We start from the raw sequence: 6000 nt of genomic DNA, 5'->3' as shown, positions 1-6000 counted from the left end.
CTCAAATTGTGGTAGTGGTCTTATTCTCGCTGTTGGGATTAACAGAACACAGTGATGATATTTGAGGGGAAAATCTATCTGGCATTTAGAGCCCCTCTGAGAAACACAAACAGTATTCATAAGGTTAAATATTTCCATGCCCTATAATCTAACATTCTACTTCTAGAAAACTCCAAATACACTTGTGCACTAGACATACTCACAGTAAACTGAAATTCATTGGTAGTACACTTGCCTAGTGTATGCAAGGTCAACACACACACACACACACACACACACACACACACACACACACACACACACACACACACAGATTCACAGCCACATTACAAACAATGAGTTGGCAAGCAAAGGGAGAATATGGTTTGGGCACACATTGGATACTGCAGTGCTGTGGATATCGCTCTGTATAAATAAAACACTGATTGGCCAGTAGCCAGGCAGGAAGTATAGGCGGGACAAGCAGAGAAGAGAATTCTGGGGACAGGAAGGCTGAGTCAGGAGATGCTGCCAGCCGCTGCCGCCATGAGTACCAGCATGTAAGATACTGGTAAGCCACGAGCCATGTGGCAAGGTATAGATTTATAGAAATGGGTTAATTTAAGATGTAAGAACTAGATAGCTAGAAGCTTGAGCCATTAGGCCAAGCAGTTTAAATAATATAAGAGTTTGTGTGTTTAATTTATAAGTGGGCTGCAGGACTGCCCAAGCTTGGGAGCTGGAGAGAAGTAATCAAGAAAAGTATTTTTTTTTCTTTTATTAGTACAAGTTTGACAACCAGCAAAAGGGACATGGGGCAGATACTCCTCCAGCCTTCAGTTTGTGTCAGGACTTGGATAGCAAGCAGTGCATAATCAATGATGGAGAGGTTGGTGTGGTGGCACATGCCTGTAATCACAGCACTCTGTAGCAGGATTGTGATTTGCAGGCCCACCTGGGCTACACATTGAGACCTTATGGTTTTTGCTTTAAGGTGAAAACCTGAGGATATAATCTTTGTTCTTGCAGAATTGAAAAGCACTTTACAGTTAGATGGTTAAGATCGGGTATGCATCCCTGGGCTGCTATAAGACAGCCCTCCAGTGTGGAAACACCCTCTGCCCATCCAAACCATTCCTAAACCAGCCTTCCCACAAGATGGACTTGGGACAGGAGTCACTTATCTTCCCATTACGCCAGCTTGAAACAGTTGCCTTTCTTGTTCTCTCTCTCTCAACTGAATGGGCCCATGTGAGGTGAGCAGCAGGCTTGATCCAGTAGCAAGCCCTCATGCATGTATGCATGTCAGCTCTACAGACATTTGATGTTTGCTTCTGTCCCTGGAAACAAAGATGGGAAGAACTGCTTCTGTTCTGGCTCCATCTAATGGAAGTGAGGCAGCCACATAGGAAAAGGTTGTAAATCCTAGTAAGAAGTACCTGGGCACTAGATGCTATGGGGACCAAAAGAGGAGAAAACATACTGGAGATCAAGACAGTGAGAGAGGGAGTGACATTTTAACTGAGCTTTAGAGGACAGCCATTTGCCACACAGCAAAGAGAGATGGTAGGTAGGTGGTAGTATCAAGACACTTCAGGCATACGGACTAGCAGAGGCTAAGAAGAAGGCAGGAAAGCTACAGTGTATTGGGGCAGAGTGCTCCAGCATGGACTGGACAACAGACAAGGAAGCAGCTGCCCAAGGCTTTTTGTGTTGCTGTCTGTTCCTAGAGCCTGGGGGCTGCTAAAGACTTCCTAACAGCTTACGGTTGCAAGTTGTATAATGTGCACAATCTTGAGTGCACCCTGGAGAATGTGGAGACAGTCCAGAGGAGACCAAATGCAGGGCCTAAGGTTGGAGGAGTAGGGAAGACAAACTTTGGTATACATACACCTTAACTTCTTTTTATTTATTTTCCTCTGGGACAGGGCCTTGCTGTGTAGTACGAGCTGGCCTGGAACGCATTATGTAAACTGTGGTGTGACGAGATTTTTCCTTGAGGGGATGCAACTCACCTACTCACCCCATGATAGGGATCCCAGTACAGACCAAAGTACAGATACCACCAAAGTCAGTTGGTGAACCAATGAGTTTCATGGGGGTTACTTGTAGGTGAGGGGTCACTTACAAGAGCAGAAATGACTCAGAGACAGCTGCATCATCAAAGCCCACTCCAGCATGGGTGACAGCTCACAAAGCTGGGACCTGGAGCACACTGCACAGCCTGAAGGCAGCTCAACAGGTTGGACAGTGTCCTTTCCAAGTGACTCTGGTCTAAACCCCTTCCAGGCTGGTTCCTATTTTTTTCTTCCAGGCAGCTGGTCTGATCTCAGGGTTTTCTTTTCATACTGACTTGTCTGAGAGTCTTTGCAGTTTTGCTTAGTCAGTCTGAGAATAACTCTCAACTTTTATTGCTTACTCTGGCAGGAAGGGGCCTTGTGAATCTGGTCAGTTTCAGGAACTTCCTGAAGCTAACTTTGAGTTATGCAACCTTCCTGTTTAAAGAGCTTCCCTGCAGGTTGAATGTTTCAACCTGCAAGGAAACTGTTACACAACATAGACCAGGTGGCCTTGAAATTTGAATCGTCTGCCTCTGCAGGCAAGTACCAAGATTACAGGTATGTGCTACCGTTCTTATATTTGTTTTGTGATGGAATCTCTGTGTAGCCCAGCCTGGCCTTGAACTCATAGCAGTCCTCCTACCTCAATCTCCCAAATACTAGTATTACAGGCTTGAAACATTATACCCAGTCCTTAATTTAGAAGTATTCTTCTGCGGTAGAGGTGTTGTTCAGGGTAGAGTGCTAGTCTAGCATGTACAAGACTCTGGGTCTCATGGGTTGGGAAAGAGAGCTAAGTTCAACTTAGCTGGTTACTCTTGCAAACATCACAGCCTTGGGTGATGATGAGCCTTGGTTAGACATGCATCAGCCAGTTCCTTTTTTCCCCCTTTGTTTCTAGTCTATTCCAGTGACACCATAACATCTGTCAACCACAAGCAGATTATATGTCTCTCTAGGAAAGCCCCCAGTGTTTGCCAGGCTGGCATGTCACTAGAAGCTTTGAGCAGAAGGGGTATCAGTATGCCCCAAGGGCAGCTCATCTCTGGCACAAAGGCTGGGCCTGGATCTGTTCTGTCTGTTTGCTAGCTGTAACATACCAATAGCTGTCAGTGGAGGGATGCTATTGTGTCTGGCTTCAGTGTGGGTGGACATCACTACTTCCCTGGACAGCGGAGAAGGGCTGACTTGTAGCTGAACTCATTACCTTGCTTTTCTCTGTCAGCTCTTCTGACATCAGCACACATGCTGTGCTTAACCCTCAAAACAAAACCTTCGGTATGTCAGAAGTGGAAATATAACTCTCGGCCCTGCACTTCTGTTGCGGGTAAAATACTTGCAGTGTTGATAACAACACTTGGCACTTCTGTTGTTCCTCTCGTCAGACGATCTCAAGAAACACTCCTAGAAATTCACACAGGGCTTAAAACTCTGAGGAAGACAGGAAAAATGTGGTTTGAACTATGTGCAAGAGGAGAAGAGATGGAGGTCTCCAAATGCTTTGCTTTGTATCTGTATTAGATACTTCTCTATTTCTGTAATGAAATGCCATGACCAGGACAACTTAAAAAGGAGGGTTGTATGGGTCTTACAGTTTCCGGGAGTTAGAGGCCATGACCATCCTGGTGAGGAGCATGGCAGCAGGCAGGCAGGCAGGCCGGCATGGCGGCAGGCACAATAGCCGAGAGCTCATAGTTTGATCAGCAAGCAAGAGGCAGAGAGTGAGCACTGGAATTGTGGGGGGTCTTTGGAAACCTCAAAGACTAACCCCAGCAACACATCTTCTCTAACAAGGACACACCTAATCCTTCCCAAACAGTTCCACTAACCAGAGATCAAGCATTCAAATCTATGATATGAGCCTAGGGGCACCTTTCTCATTTGATCTACCACAGTGCCCAATGCAGGGAAGAAACCCTTGGTCATGGCTCCACTCCTGCTGAACACCCTTTTGCTCACACTTTCTCAGGTTGCAGCCATGATAGTAGACTTTTAAGTCCTACCAGGCACCCTGGCAGCCCTGCTCATAGCTCTCAATCCATAGGCTGAGTGGAAGCATCTTGCCCTTTTTCCAGGACCCTGTGATGTCTCTGAGGACACTATTCATTCTGGGCTATGAGATTCCCAGATTATCCTCATCACGAGATATTTATCTCACAGCTTCTGGAATTAGAATGCCTTTAGTTCCATAATTTCCTATGATGTGTTACCAGGATATGCACTCTCCTCTTAAACCCACAAGCCTTGGCAATGATGTAAATTCCTTTTTTCCCTTATACTCCAAGTAATGGTTAACTCAATTAATACATACCAACCCTCATTATTGCTTTATTAAGTCTTTATATTAGGTTAGAAATATTTCTCAAGGAGTTAGGTAGTGTAGCTCAGTAGGAGAGTATGTGGTTAGCCCGTGTAAGGTCCTGGGATTAATCCCTAGTGCAAACTCTGACTTAATTACTTTTTCTATTGCTGTTTTAAAAATCCTGATAAAAGCAATTTAAGGGAGAAAGAATATATGAAAAACCTGATGGGAACACACCACTTCATAAGCTAATAAAAATATTTTTAAAAAGGAACTTGAATGGCAGTACACAGCAGGGGGACACAGCACTTTCCCCAAAAGACAGTCTCATCAGCAGACATGAGACACTCCCTGTGAGTGTGAGCTGCAGATCAAGCAGGTCCTAGAGACTTCCAAATCAGCGCACGCTATTGTCATTGCTCTTGGTTGCCCACCAGAACTAGATGGTAAGATCCTACAGTTGAAGGCAGCACACATTTTGGTTTCAGGACAGAGAAATTCAACTGGAAATGATCAGAAAACCTCCTCCCTACTGGCTAGCTTTCATAAGGCCAGAAGGTACTGGGGGGAAAAAAATCATGGTCTTACCCAGAGCTGGACCTTGTATGCCACAACACTAATTTCCAGACAAGATCTGCCTGTTGATGTAACAGAGGCATGAAGATTTATAGGGGTGGCAATGGTTAGAGGGGTAGTCATTTTGTTTGTTTGTTTGGTTGGTTGGTTGGTTGGTTGGTTTTGTTTTTTTTGTTTTGTTTTGTTTTTCACTAGAGTTAAGGCCTGTCCTACAAAAGAGAATCCATGCCTGGTACTGTGTCTTAGGGTTTCTCTTACTATTATTATAAAACACCATGACCAAAACCAAGTTGGGGAGAAAAGGGTTTGTTTCATCTTATAGCTTGTCTCCCATCAGCCAGGGAACTCAGGGCAGGAACTCAAGGGAGGAAGCTGGAAGCAAGAACTGATGCAAAGGCCATAGAGGGGTGCTGCTTACCAGCTTGCTCCTCCTGACTTGTTCAGTTTGTTTTCTTATACACCGCAGGACCACCTGCCTAGGGGTAGAACTGCCTCCACACATCAATCATTAATCAAGAAAACGTCCTGTAGACTTGCCTACAGGCCAATCCTATGGAGACATTTTCTTGATTAAGATTCCTTCTTCCCAGATGACCCTAGCTTGTGTCTAGTTGACATAAAACCCAGCCAGCACATACTATAAAGCTGGACAAAATGCTATGTATGGCTGGGAAGTCAAAAGTTCTAGGGGAAAACTTACTACTTTTGTTCTACTAAATGGCCATATTGTCAAACTATCTTTTTTTTTTTTTTTTTTTTTTTTTGGTTTTTCGAGACAGGGTTTCTCTGTGTAGCTTTGCACCTTTCCTGGAACTCACTTGGTAGCCCAGGCTGGCCTCGAACTCACAGAGATCCGCCTGGTTCTGCCTCCCGAGTGCTGGGATTAAAGGCGTGCGCCACCACCGCCCGGCCAAACTATCTTTTAATGTTTCTGATTATACCCATAGATTTGTGCTGCTCTCAGCCTCTGTGAGAGTATTTTAGAGTGGGTGACAGTTAATGCAGGGACTCATAACTTGTTAGAGTGCTGAGAATAAATGACTGAGTGATCAATCCTAAGTGGATCATTCATATCAACTCTGT

This window comes from Peromyscus californicus, unplaced genomic scaffold (assembly GCF_007827085.1).
Source record: "Peromyscus californicus insignis strain IS unplaced genomic scaffold, ASM782708v3 Scaffold_9__1_contigs__length_137607984, whole genome shotgun sequence".
NCBI lineage: Eukaryota > Metazoa > Chordata > Mammalia > Rodentia > Cricetidae > Peromyscus > Peromyscus californicus.
Note: the sequence above shows the minus strand (reverse complement) of the source record.